Source organism: Carcharhinus amblyrhynchos, chromosome 28 (assembly GCF_965287045.1).
Source record: "Carcharhinus amblyrhynchos chromosome 28, sCarAmb.v2.hapA, whole genome shotgun sequence".
In the NCBI taxonomy this organism is placed as follows: domain Eukaryota; kingdom Metazoa; phylum Chordata; class Chondrichthyes; order Carcharhiniformes; family Carcharhinidae; genus Carcharhinus; species Carcharhinus amblyrhynchos.
The window spans coordinates 31,497,827-31,512,828 of NC_137351.1; positions in this window are offsets into that span (position 1 = coordinate 31,497,827).

Genomic DNA, 15,002 nt, shown 5'->3' on the forward strand with positions numbered 1-15,002 from the left:
CCAAACTACAAGACTCACTTTTACTCCATACCCAGAGCTTTTCCCAAGCCAGTTTTCATTTCCAATTCTTTCTCCGTCTCAAATTACTTCATTTTTTTTTCCTTTTCAGTTCCAATCTGCTTTACCAGAATTCTGGCCAATTCAAGTGAGTTGCTATCTGGGTTGGCGTTTTCTTCTTCCAGTCCCAGATGCTGTGTTATTACATCTATTATTTTTATTTGCAATTCTAACTCTGCCCTTTCCTGCTGATGCCATTAACCCAGCCTTGGTTAACTCTGGCAAATCACTCGAGTGATAAATTTCCCCCCTCCAGATAAGTCTTAGCAAGTGATAAAAGTTTTCAATCGGCATTGTAAAATTCACCGGGGAAATCTGATGAAGCTTAACCTCAACAACTACCAACACTCGTACCTATCTGAGGATCTGAGATCCCACAAGAACCCCACAAGAAGGTCCAGTTAGGAACCAATAATGTTTTCTTTAAAGTAGATAATAGTTGAAAGTCAGAACATCTGCTGTTGGAATAAAGCCACAATATTTCATGGGTTTTAAATAAATGAAAAATAAAATTTACCCTGCAAATTCAGAATACTAAAACAATTTACAATATGTATCTTATATTCTAACATACAGGAGTTTTTTTTATTCATTCATTGGACATGGGTGTCACTGGCTGGCCAGCATTTATTGCCCATTCCCTTGAACTGAATGGCTTGCCCAGCCATTTCAGAGGGTACATGAGAGTCAATCATATTGCTGTGGTTCGGAGTCAGGTTTAGACCAGACCAGGTAAGGTTGGCAGATTTCCTTCCCTAAAGGACATTCGGGAACCAGATGGGTTTTCCGACAATTGACAACGGTTTCCTGGTCATCAGTAGACTCTTAATTCCAGGCAATGTTTGATTGAATTCCAATTCAATAAAAGTAAATATGAGATTAGTGTGAATGAACTGATGAATTATAGTTGCACGCGTCATGTAGTTCTCACTAAGTTTCTGTTCAATCGCACAGAAACATGACATGGACATATAGGGCCTGATTTTTACCATCGCGTTGCACCCATTTCCGGGCACGAAAACTTGATAAAGTTGGACGTGAGGTGGTTAGCACAAACCATAACTGCCTCCATGCTGGTTCCTTCTTTACCAAAAATAGCCACGATCAGGACTGTACCCGAAATGGGCGCGACGGCCGTTTAAATGCATTTGCATGTATTTAAATTGACTTAATGGGCTGCACACCCAACCTGATCAGCACTTCCCCCTTTACCACCACATTCGCCCATCTAGAAACGGACATGCTCCACAAAACTCTGACTCAGGCACTCCGGTTAGTGTTAAGTGCTGAGTGTCCGACAGCTCTCTGCTTGAGATTGGTGGGGGAGGAGGTGGGTCCACTGCCACTCTGCTTAAGATCGTGGTGGGGTGGCGGCGGGGGACTCCACTGCCACTCTGCCTGAGATCGGTGGGGGAGAAGAGTGGGGAGGGGCTCACGATTGGTCTGGGTGGCGGAGTGGGTGGGGGAATAAGGGGATCAGTAATGTTGTGGGGGGGGTTGGAGCAATATCTGTGGGGCCCAGGGAGGCATTTTTTGGCCCAGAAGCGAAGTGGCAGGGGAGGCGCATTACATTTTTTTTGCTGTGCGTGCACATTTGGAGACGCCAATCGGAGCTGTAGGGTTTCGGGTGCGTTAAGCCCCACCCACAGGCTTGTGCAACGCAATTCAGAATCGCTGATATTTTTTTCAGGTATGGGGATGCCTCAGGACAGGTCTGAAAGTCAGATCTGAAACAGTTTCAAGTCCACCCAGCACTCAGAATCAAAATGGTAAAATAGGGCCTATCCTTCATTGGCACTGGGTCAAGTTCCCAGAACACCCTGCCGCAAAGTATTGTGGGAGAAATTCCACCAGATTGACTGAATGGTTCAAGTAGGAGGTTCACCTTCTCCAGGGGAGCTAGAGATGAGCAATATATTTTGCCACCGACATCCACACTTGAAGAATTATTTTTAAAACTGGAGGTAATGCCAGAATGAGAGTGATCTCAAGAATAGGAGCGATGTTGGCAGTAGAAGTGATGACAGAACTCGGGGTAATGCCACGCATAGGAATGACATCAAAATGTAATACCACCAATGGAAATAAGGCCTGCAATGGATGTAACACCTGTAATGGCCCCCTATTGACCACCCTAAACATTCACTCCCTCCACCATCAACTCAACATATATGAAATGCACTGCAGCAACTTGCCAAGGCTCATTCAACAGCACCTTTCAAACCGGTGAGGGCAAGGGAAGCATGGGAACGCTGCCATTTTCCTTCCCGAGCCACACACCACCTGCCTTGGGAATATATCACCGCTCCTTCACTGGGTCAGGATCCTGTAACAGTCTTCCTAACAGCACGGTGGGTGTACCTATGCCACACGGCTCACCACCACCTTCCCAGGGGCAATTCGGAATGGATAATAAATACTGGCCCAGCCTGCAATGCTCATATCCTGTAAAAGAGTTTAAAAAATGGAGTAACACCCAAAACGGAAGCAATGCAAACAAAGACGCAATGGGAATGACTCTTGAAAGATGAGTAATGACAGTAATGGGAGTAACACAAGTATGGGAGTAACAGCAACAATACGAATAATGCTCACAATAGGAACAACGCCTGCAGTTGAAGTAATACCTACAATGGGAGCCTTATCTGTCTTGTTCAACACTCCTGGTATGTTCTTTATGTGATTCTTAAACAAGTAAAAGAGAAGGCCTGGGAGAATGCTCTTCTGGAGAGTCTGTGCAGACTCGATGGGCTGAATGGCCTCTTTGTGCCCTATAGGCATCCTACGTGGGGATTCTATCGAATGACAAGAGATACAGGGGAAAATTGTAAATCCAAAAAGAGTGGGGTTGTGTTAGATGGCGTGTAAAAATATTAAACACCTGAAAGCTGCCTCCCACCCATTAACATCCTGTTTTAATGGAGGTGGGACAATGTGACGGATTGTGGAAGGGGCAACCTTACTGTCAGGAAGCAGAACGGTCAATTGGATATTATAATGAGGCTGAATAACTCAGAATTAACCATCACTTTAAGTATTGCACTGCTGCACCGGGTTCCTTGAGCTTTGGAAACTTAGAAGTTAAAGTTTTTTGAAGTTTATTTATTAGTGTCAGAAGTAGGCTTACATTAATACTGCAACGAAGTTACTGTGAAAATCCCCTAGTCGCCGCATTCCGGTGCCTGTTCGGGTACACAGAGGGAGAGCTTAGCATGGCCGATGCACCCTAACCAGCACGTCCCTCAGACTGTGGGAGGAAACCGGAGTAACTGGAGGAAACCCACGTAGACACAAACTCCACACAGTGACCCAAGCCGGGAATCGAACCCAGGTCCCTGGCATTGTGAGGCCGCACTGCCAACTGAGATGAGGACTGCTGAGTCCAGGAGGCTAGCATCTTTCTACCCACCACCTGGATCCGGCTTAGATGCTTTATTCATTCCTCTCCCCCGGCTTCCTCCCACAGTCTGAAAGACGTGCTGGTTAGGGTGCATTGGCCATGCTAAATTCTCCCTCCGTGTAACTGAACAGGCACCAGAGTGACTAGGGAATTTTCACAGTTACTTCATTGCAGTGTTAATGCAAGCCTACCTGCGACACTAATAAATAAACTTAAAAAAGCTTAAAAACCTACCCAGACGCCCAGCCAACCCTACCAATCGATCCGTGTCCCTTCCGATCTGCTCTCTCAACCCTTGTGACTCCTGCCCCCCAACCCTCACAATTGCCCTCCCCTCCCAACCCTTCCAATCTCTCCTCTAGTCTGGGGTCTTCCCTCCGCCCTCTGATTGCTTCCTCCTCGGCACTGCAGGGCTGAAAGCCTGGCGATGAAGAGAATCCGCCCAGCGGTCAGTGAGCTTCTCAATCTCGTTGGCTGCAGCTCGGAAAGCAAGAGAGAGAAACAAAAGCAACAGCTTTGCCATGAAGTTTGGCAGCAGTTGCTGGAATCCCAGCCGCAGGTGCCGCCATCCCCACTCCCTGCCCATTCTGAGATAAGGCTCGGGCCGGGATATTGTTACAGTGCGTGAATGGAACACGCAGTTTGAGTTTATCTGATTCAGCAACCCCTGTACTGCAGCGCAGAGTGAAAAGATTACAGCTATTCCCATGCAGTGAGTGTGGTACACTCTTAGAGTAATCAGCAAATCCAAAGAGTGGGAAAGAGTTTTTATCTGGCGGATAATGATCTTGCGCTCCAGCTGCCACATTAACATATCTCAATTGGCCAAGGAAACCAACATAATAAACATTAATAGCATCGGTTACACCAAACAGCAAAAGATTTTAATTTACTGTAGTGCCTCTGACTATTAATCAGGCTATAGCTTTTACAGTGCAAAGCTTGAGTGTACATTTAAGCTAATGTGAAGTCATAAAGATCTTGTCATTATACTGAAATTTAGTTACAGAGATTCTATGCATATTTTTTGTTGGAGATTAGAACATAGAAAAACTACAGCACAATACAGGCCCTTCGGCCCACAAAGTTGCACCGAACATGTCCCTACCTTTAAGATTACTAGACTTACCTGTAACCCTCTATCTTACTAAGTTCCATGTACTTATCTAAAAGTCTCTTAAAAGACCCTATCGAATCCGCCTCCACCACCGACGGCAGCCCATTCCACTCACCCACCACCCTCTGAGTGAAAAACTTACCCCTGACATCTCCTCTGTACCTACTCCCCAGCACCTTAAACCTGTGTCCTGTTGTGGCAATCATTTCAGTCCTGGGAAAAAGCCTCTGAGAATCCACTCAATCAATACCTCTCATCATCTTGTACACCACTATCAGGTCACCCCCTCATCCTTCGTCTCTCTAAGGAGAAAAGGCCAAGCTCCCTCAACCTATCCTCATAAGGCATGCCACCCAATCCAGGCGACATCCTTGTAAATCTCCTCTGCACCCTTTCTATGGCTTCCACATCCCTCCTGTAATGAGGCGACCAGAACTGAGCACAGTACTTTGCCCAGAGGGTGGTTGGGGAATGGAATGCCCTGCCTGCTGCAGTTGTAGATGCGCCTAGTTTGGGAGCGTTTAAGAGGTCCATGGATAGGTTTATGGATGGAAAGGGATTGGTTTAGGTTAGAGGGTCATTGCTTTTACTCAATTGGTCGGCGCAACATTGTGGGCCGAAGGGCCTGTTCTGCGCTGTAATGTTCTATGTTCTATGTACTCCAAGTGGGGCCTGACCAGGGTCCTATATAGATGCAACGTTATCTCTCGACTCCTAAACTCAATTCCTTGATTGATGTAGGCCAGTACACCATACACCTTCTTAACCACAACTTCAGCCTGCGCAGCTCCTTTGAGCGTCCTATGAACTCATACCCCAAGATCCTTCTGATCTTCCACACTGCCAAGAGTCCTACCATTAATATTATATTCTGCCATCCTATTTGACCTGCCAAAATGAGTCACTTCACACTTATCTGGGTTGAAGTCCATCTGCCACCCAGCCTCGCACCCTATCACTGTCTCACTGCAACTTCTGACATCCCTCCACACTATCGACAACACCTCCAAGATTCACGTCATCAGATTGTATGGCTAATTAATAGAACTAGAAATATTATACGACAGAGACTATTCTCTAACCTGTACTTATGTAATGTGATGTGTAGCTAGCTGACCTGAGTTAAACTGCTATGTTGTACTTGGCATTCAGTTAAGCCACAAAATAATACTCTGTTCCCCCACTGCCTAAAGAAGAGGGAAGGCTGGAGATGGATTATATATTAAATAAGGAAGAGATTTTGGTGTACAGATCACTAAAACCATCAGCACAATAGGGTGGCATGGTGGCACAGTGGTTAACACTGCTGCCTCACAGCGCCAAGGACCCGGGTTCAATTCCAGCCTCGGGTCACTGTCTGTGTGGAGTTTGCACATTCTCCCTATGTCTGCGTGGGTTTCCTCCGAGCTCTCCAATTTCCTCTCACAGTCCAAAGATGCGCAGGTTAGATTAATTGGCCATGCTAAACTCTCCCTAGTATCAGGGGGATTAAAAAGATAAATATATGGGATTAGAGGGATAGGGCCTAGGTGGGACTGTAGTTGGTGCAGACTTGATGGGCCAAATGGCCTCCTTCTGCATTGTAGGGATTCTATGAATGTTTCCAGGGTGTTAGAGAAGCCAACAGAATTCTAGGGAGTATATCAAGATGCATTGGGAATTGGGATTAAACATTGAGCAAGGGTTGTTCCTTGATTGTGAAGTAGAAAGCAGAGATTAATGATAAAGGAAATATCCTCTGATTGGGGAATGTGACTTGTTAGGGCACTGGACCAGAACCCCAAATTCATTAGGAAGCCAGACTGCACCCCAACAATATTTCTGCTTTGGCTCCAATGTGAGGATGGAATGCTTCACTCCAAGAGTAATTCCACTTCGGGATCTTTTATAGAGAAACAAACTATTTAATAGCACAATTTAAGTGTAACTCCAACAAAATGAAGTGGCTTGAGGGAGAAAGACAATCCTTTCATGATGCTGAGGGACTAGAAACCATGGAGGAGCAAAAGAACTTGACAGCCCACATACACAAATCATCAAAAATGATCACATTGATACAAAAGGGCAATAAGAAAAATGCCCGTGAAATGTTGGCCTGTATTTGGGTTGGAGGACAAAGTGAAGGAAGTTCTGCTTCATTTGTAGGAAACTTTGGTCGAGTTCAGTTTTAGGCCTCAGGCCTAACATTATTGGCCTTGGGCCTTGGTTAATGGGAACAGCTCAGACTTATCAGAATTATACCAGGGCATAAAGAGTTAAATTATGGAGAGAGTTTCATGAAATTGAATTGCGTTCTGCTGTGCTCATAAGGCTAAAGGAGGGTCTAATTGAAATCTTTAAAATGATGAATGGATTCGATCAGGTTATTTTTAATGCATTGTATCACAGGATGTGGGAATTGCTGGTATGTAGCCATGAGAAGGTAGTGATAAGCTTCCTTCTTTAACTACTGCAGTCTTAGTGCTGAGGTATTCCCAAGCGCTATCAGAGTTCCAGAACTTTGAACCAAAGGTGGTGAAGGAATGTCAAGGTAGATTGTCAGAACAAGAGGGTATGTAACGTGGAAATTATGTTTTTTATTGATTCAGTCACAGATTATAGTCCTCACTGTTAAGACCAGCATTTATTGCCCATCCCTAACTGTGTTGGAGAAGGTGGTGATGAGAGATCTTTTGAATGACTGAATGGTTGGCTTGACCATTTCAGACGACAGCTAAGAGTCATTCTCATTGCTGTGAACCTGGAGTCACATATAGACCAGGCTGGATAAGCACAACAGATTGCCTTCCTGAAAGAACATCAGAGAACCAAATTAATATTTACAACAATCCATTAAGTTACATGGTCAGCGTTTGCAGCTTTTTTGATTAGCTGTTACATCAGAGCCATACTGTCCCATCAAAAGGAGGCCTGGCCCATCAACCATGTTTCCAGAACATTCTCCCAGGCTGAAAAGGAGGTAGAGGCACTGTCAGTAGCCATAAGCCACTGACAGGCTTGTTCAGTGAAGGCAGAGCTATCCCACCCATAGGTTCAGTGAGAATCCAGCATTGGGCCCTGATGGTCATGAGGACACATTCATGTCCTACTCTGATCACGTTTAACCAATACAGACCCACTTAGTCATCTTGTTGCTGGGCAGTCCCACACCCCCATTCCACACAAGTTAGTGTTGCTGTTGAATTCATCACCTGTATGAGCCAAACACAGTAAGAAGTCTCACAGCACCAGGTTACAGTCCATCCAGTTTATTTGATAGTAATCCCACAAGCTTTCGGAAAAGGTGTCCCTTCGTCAGGTGTGTGGAAGGTTCCGATCAGAGAAGGACATATAAAGACACCCAGTTTACAGAATACTGATTAGAATGCAAGTCTTTACAGAATCACAAGATTCCACACTTACTTGCTTGGTCAGTGGTTCATTGTAGAAACCGATCACAAGCCAGTGGAGATGATCTAAACCACCGACAAGTGCACCACTCGGGCTACAACTCCTCGTAAATGCACAGGGTACAACTTCCACTACAAACCTTGTACCAAAATGGTCACCAAAAGCACCCTGAGCCGTGTGCTGAATCTGAGCAAGAATGCAGATCTGGATCTACAAGTAGACAGTGTGGACTCTGAGATGGAAGAGGTCGGAACTGAACTACTACAGTCTGGTCAGCACAAGTGCAATCAACTCCAATCAGAGACAGCCAATGACCCACACTGAAGGCACGGAACAGTTATCACTGGAGGATGACCCGAGAAGATGAAAGAGGCGCCAGGTATCTGGCTGTACGGGAATTAACTCCATATTTCTAGAGCCATAATTTCAAAAGGAAACAAATACTTGTGCCCAAAATTCTCCGACAGAACGTATTGTCAGAACTACACCAAGGCATATGGGCATAGAGTAGAATGAAATGGCCGGCATGTGATAGGATCTATTGGCCAGGGATTACTGATGACATTGAGAAGTTAGTGAGAATGTGTTAGGCACAGCAACATGAAGAACATCTACACCCTCACAAGGCCCCGTCATTCCTTGGCCCAAAATCGCCACCTATCTATTTACCATAAATGGAGACGACTTTATGTTAGTCACCGATTACTTCTTCAAATTTCCAATCGTCAAACAGGTAAGGGGACTCCTTGTGCATCTGCAGCAGGCATCTTGGATACAATACTCAGTCTGTTTGGTGTGCCAGATGAAATCATTTTGGACAATGGGATGCAGTGCACAGGAAGGCCATGAGTGTCAAATGAGGTGTGAACCATGTGACATCCTCACCACGCTACCCCTGATCTATGGCCCTGCCAAGCAGATGGTCCATCAAATCATTTATCCTGTAGTGTAGGGGAACAAAGAAGATTTTTGCATCACCAATACTGCATCCCGACCTCTGGATATGGGTTTATCATCGCCAGCAGAGGTTGTGTTTGGAAGGCAAGTGAAAACAATCTTGACAAGACATCCCCTATCCAAATGCTCTGAGACACAGAACGCACTTCTCATAAAAAACAGGAGAGGATGGAGATGGTGCAGGCACAGAAATATCTCACCTACACATAGGGCTAAAGATCAGGGTCACACACCTCACAGTGTGAAGATGGTTTCCTGCAGATGTACCGAAGTCTCAACAAATGGCAACAGTCAATGGTGCAATGTTGGGGATAAACAGAAGCAAAACAATCGGTGCATTAGGTGGATTGCCGTGATAAATTGCCCCTTAGTGTCAGAGGGATTGATTAGGGTAAATGCACAGGGATACAGGAATAGGGCCTGGGTGGGATTGTGGTTGATGCAGACACGATGGGCCAAGTGACCTCCTTCTGCACTGTAGATTCTATAAATGGAAATTACGACACACCACACCAACTGTGCACAGCCAACAGGAAAGAACAATCCCAGACGATGACAATGAGACGAAACATCAGGGCCAACAAGCAACACATCACCAGCATATTTGTAAATTGAAACTATCCAAGGACAAAAGTGCGCCACTCCAACAGGTTCCACCGTCACAAGATCTGAAAGAGTTTCACACCATCAAAATGATAAGCTGATGTCTAGACTTCCAAACTTGTACACTTTACAATCACCATTTCTGATTGTAAAGTTTACGATCCTGATCGCTGTGTGACTCAGTTAGCTATAACTCACTGGGTCCAATTTTACCATTTTGATTCTAAGTGCTGAATCTGGGAGTGTTTCAGATCCGACTTTTAGACCCATTCTCCAGCACCCCCATACACATTCCGCCTGGGAAAATATCAACAAGTATCCGAATCGCTCTGCACAAGCCTGTGAGCGGGGCTTATCGCACCCGAAGCTTTGATTGAAGCCTTCAACTGCGCATGCGCAGTGACAAAATAGGCAAACGCTCCCCTGCCACGTCGCTCCCAGGCCGGATAATGCCTCCCCCCCCAGCCCCCACAGACATTGCTCCCCCCCGTACAACATTACTGTCCCCCTTATTCCAACCCCCACCCCAAAATTCTGCTAACCTGACCGATCATGGACCCCTGCTCCCCCTTGCCCCCCCCACTGATCGCACACCAGAGAGCAAAATGGCCTGCCTCCCCACCCACAGGCTTGTACAGAGCGATTTGGATACTCGCTGATATTTTTGCAGGCAGAGTGTGTATGGGGGTGCCGGAGAACGGGTCTAAAAGTCGGACCTGAAACACTCCCAGATTCAACACATTTATGGGCATCAAACAAAGAGCAGAGAGAACAAAGAAAATTACAGCACAGGAACAGGCTCCTAAACCCTCCAAGCTTGGAGGGCCAAAGAGCCTGTTCATAACCTATATAAACAAAGGTGGGAAAAAAGTTGGTGAGGGTTTGGGGGGTTGTGGGGTGTAGGGGGAGTACCTATCAGTGGGTGTTCCGCATGCATCAGTGTCCCACCACCTCCAAGTTGCCATCTCTCCTTCTCTGTGCCATATGTCCAACAGAACATGCCCCCCCCCCCCCCCCACCAACCCCATGCCCCTCTTCTGCCTGCCAGGGCTCTAGGATCTCTCCTCACCCTGATACCCTGAATTTACCTTCCCGGTAAGAAGCCTCACAACACCAGGTTAAAAGCAGCTTTGGCCTCCTCACTGCGGTGCCAGCAGTGCTCACTACTGAGCTCCTACACCGCTGCGAGTGATGGAGGTGCCAGCCTGTTAATCGAGACCCTTGCTGAGTTAGTTGATAGACACAATAAATTTATCTTCAAATCAAATCATGCCTTTATTAGGAAAATAAACCTTCAATATTTATGACAGCTACAAGACTGATTCTCTTACATTGTATCACAAGTAAATGCTCCTATTCCGCTGCAAATCTACTATAATAAGTTTATAAGCATAGATTTTAACTACTAATATAACGGACCTGTAAGGGTGTCTCTATTCTCTTGTGCTGGACAGGCGTGGAGAGAGGTCGGATTTCATGAAGCTTAGAGTTTGAAGTTTTCTTCTTCTTCCAGCCCTGCTTTCAAAACTTCAATATTTATCCTCTGAGCCTGGCTGAAAGACATACATTCCCACACGGAGGGGTATATTGTTCAAATTAGTTTATTGCAGCCTGCCTGACTTTAGCGCTGTCGTCCTCAGCCTTTCTGACTCCATTTTGTATCTGGTTCCTGTCCATTAAATCGATTGGAATGAATTTATTATCAGGAATATGTGTTGCTTTCAATCCTGCTGATTTGTCATGGCCAGACTCTCCCTTGGAAACAACCATTATCCAGTATCCTGCTGACTTTATTGCCATTAAGTAAACACAGGTCACTTCTTATTGTTAGAGGTCACAATCTGAAGTTAAGATCTGTTTCGTTCTGAAGTTAACCATATTTCCCACAGGCCACAGTATTGACCTTTCTTTGCTTAGCCATGTTGTATCAAACAACGTCGTCGCTACGAGAGGACACAGGTTTAAGGTGCTGGGGAGCAGGTACAGAGGAGATAGCAGGGGTAAGTTTTTCACTCAGAGGGTGGTGAGTGAGTGGAATCGGCTGCTGTCGGTGGTGGTGGAGGCGAACTCGTTGGGGTCTTTTAAGAGAATTCTGGATGAGTACATGGGATTTATTGGGATTGAGGGTTATAGATAGGCCTGGTAGGTAGGGATATGATCAGCACAACTTGTGGGCCGAAGGGCCTGTTTGTGCTGTAGTGTTCTATGTTAAACTGTAGCTCATCAGCGACAAGCCAATCAGATTGATCAGCAGATCCTGAGGATGGAACTTCTTCCTGAGTGAGGGGTGTTAAGTCCCAACATTTAACAAGTTAACTCACACTTAGCATGTTATGGTTACTGGCCAGACTTGCATGGAGTGCATTGGTTTCCAGCCAGCTTTACTTCTGGGGTGCGGGGGTGAGAGACAGAGGGCCCACTTTTACCATTTTGATTCTAAGTGCTGGGCAGACTTGAAACTGGGAGTGTTTCAGATCCGGGTTTTAGACCCGTTCTCAGGCACCCCCATACACACACTGCCTGAAAATATATCAGCGAATACAAACCGCGCTGCACCAGCCTGTGGGCCGGAGGTTAGCGCGCCCGAAATCCTGCAGCTCCAATCAACGCCTCCAAATCAGCGCGAGCAAAAAATGTTAGAACGCAGCTCCCCTGCCACATCCCTCCTGGGCGGAACGGTGCCTCCCCCTGGCTGCCACAGACATTACCCCACCCTCACAACATTGCTGACCCCCTTATCCCCCACCCCGCCGCCACCCAGACTGATCTTGGGCCCATTCCCTCCTTCTCCAGCAACCCCCCACCCTCCCCATCTCAGGCAGAGACACAGCAGACCCCCCCCTTGTCCCCCACCCCTCCTCCCACTGAGCTCAAGCAGAGAGCCACCAGACGCTCAGCACTTACCTCCTCACCAACCGGAGTGTCCGTATCGGACTTCTCTGGAGTATGTCTCCTTCGCAGCGATTCTGGATGGGTGGACATGGTGATAAGGGGGGAAGTGCCGGTAAAGTTGGATGTGCAGCTCATTAAGTCAGTTTAAACACATGCAAATACATTTAAATGACTGTCGCGCCCAATTCAGATGCGGTCCTGAGCGTGGCCATTTTTGGGCCTGGGTATCGGCACGGAGGCAGGAGCGGGTCACGCTACTCACCTCACACCCGACTTTACCAAGTTTTCACACCCGAAAACAGGCGCAACTTGATGGTAAAATCGGGCCCAGAGTGTAAAGAGAGACTGGAGAGAGAGAGAGGGGGGGAGAGGGATAGAGAGACAGAGAAAGAGAGAGAGATTGGAGAGAGAGGGAAAGAAAGAGAGAGGCAGAGAGAGAGACTGGAGAAAGACGGAGAGACTGGAGAAAGAGAGAGAGGAATAGACAGACAGAGAGAGAGAGAGAGATTGGAAAGAGAGAGAAGGAGAGAGAGACTGGAGAGAGAGAGAGAAAGAGAGACTGGATAGAGAAAGAGAGAGAGACAGGAGAGAGGAGGAAGTAAATCTGAGGTGAGAAACTGGAGTTTGGGGAGGGGGGAGAGACTGAAATGGGGAATGGGGAATGGGGAATGGGGAATGGGGAATGGGGAATGGGGGGGCAGGGGGGATCTCCATTGATAATAACGTGTAGCAATGGTTAACATGTTACACTTAGTGAGGTTGAATCACAGGTTGATTTACCGTGATTCTTGTTGCTATCAAAAAAATTGCCTGCAGAATCTAATTTAATGTCGCCCATTGAAATGATTAACTGCACTTCATTTCGTCTAGGAGTTCCATAATAAAGTGATTAAAACTCCTCCTCTGAATTGATAATTACATTTTTTGAATTAATTATCCGCTCAGTTCCATGATTTTGATATATGAGTGTGGAGATCCAGCCTCTGTTAATACAGCAGACAGGCTGAAAAGTCACTGCTGGAGAAATCGGCCGTGTGCGTTGTATGGTGATTTTTTTAAATGATCCGTACCAAATTAAATCATCCAAGTGATCTATATTTAAAAGCTTTCAAAAGTGGAAACAATTCCCCTGTTGGAAAGTACCTGGGTAATAGTGTGAGGTAATCCAGCAGAGTCGAGAGTCTGTGGTTCATAGCTGTATATTGTTGAGAGTTGGAACCAGTGCCAGCTGGAGAGTGGGGAATTCTGGTTTAAAAATAATTCTGATGGACCAAAACAAGCCTTTTCACAGTTCATATATTCTTATATTCCTCTGATGAATTTGTTAAGTAACTTACTCAGAGAAATGAACTTTAAATAGTTGCATTCGAAACATCTGTCTGATACAATAATACAGCATTGAAGAATCATAGAATCCGTGCAATGCAGAAGGAGGCCATTTGGCCCATTGAATCTGCACTGACTCTCTGACAGAGCATCTTATCTAGGCCCTAACCTCATAATCCCACATATTTGCCCCACTAATCCCCTAACCTACACACTTAGACCATCTACATCCCTTTGTAGATTTTCAGTGTCCTCTGTACAGTGTGCTCTGCCACCCATCGTAGTACCATCTGTGAATTTTGACACACTACACTTGGTCCCCAACTCCAAATCATCAATGTAAATTGTAAACAATTACAGTCCCAACTCTGATCCCTGAGGCACACCACTAATCACTGATTGCCAACCAGAAAAAACACCCATTTAACTCCACTCTTTGCTTTCTGTTCGTTAACCAATCCTCTATCCATGCTAATACATTACCCGTAACACCCTGCACCTTTATCTTATGTAGCAGTCTTTGGTGCGGCACTTTATCAAATGCCTTCTGGAAATCCAGATACAGCACCTCCACAGGTTCCCCAATGTCCATTGCACATGTAATGTTCTCAAAGAATTCCACCAAATTGATCAAACATGACCTTCTCTTCATGAATCCATGCTGCATCTTACGCAATGGGACAATTTATGTCCAGATGTCTCGCTATTTCTTCCTTGATGATGGATTCAACATTTCCTCTACTACAGAAGTTAAGCTAACCAGCCTATAGTTAGTTACTTGCCTTTTGTCCACCTCCTTTTTTAAACAGTGGCGTCACATCTGCTGTTTTCCAATCTGCAGGAACCACCCCAAAGTCCAGTAAATTTTGATAAATTACCACTAGTGCATTTGCTATTTCTCCTGCCATCTCTTTGACACCACCGCAGTGGCTTGGATCTCAAACAATGATGAAACAGAGTATGAGATAGAGAATCTGGTGAACTGGTGCAGTGACAATAATCTGTCTCTCAATGTTAACAAAATGAAGGAGACCTCAGGAAGCATAGTGGAGAACATGCACCTGTCTACATCAATGGAGACGAAGTAGAAATGGTTGAGAGCTTCAAGATTTTAGGCATCCAGACAACCAACATCCTGTCCTGGTCCCCTAATGCCTATAATTAAGAAAGTCCATCAATGCCTCTACTTTTTCAGAAGGCTACAAAAATCTGGCATATCAGCTACAATTCTCACCAACATTTATAGACGCATCATAGAAA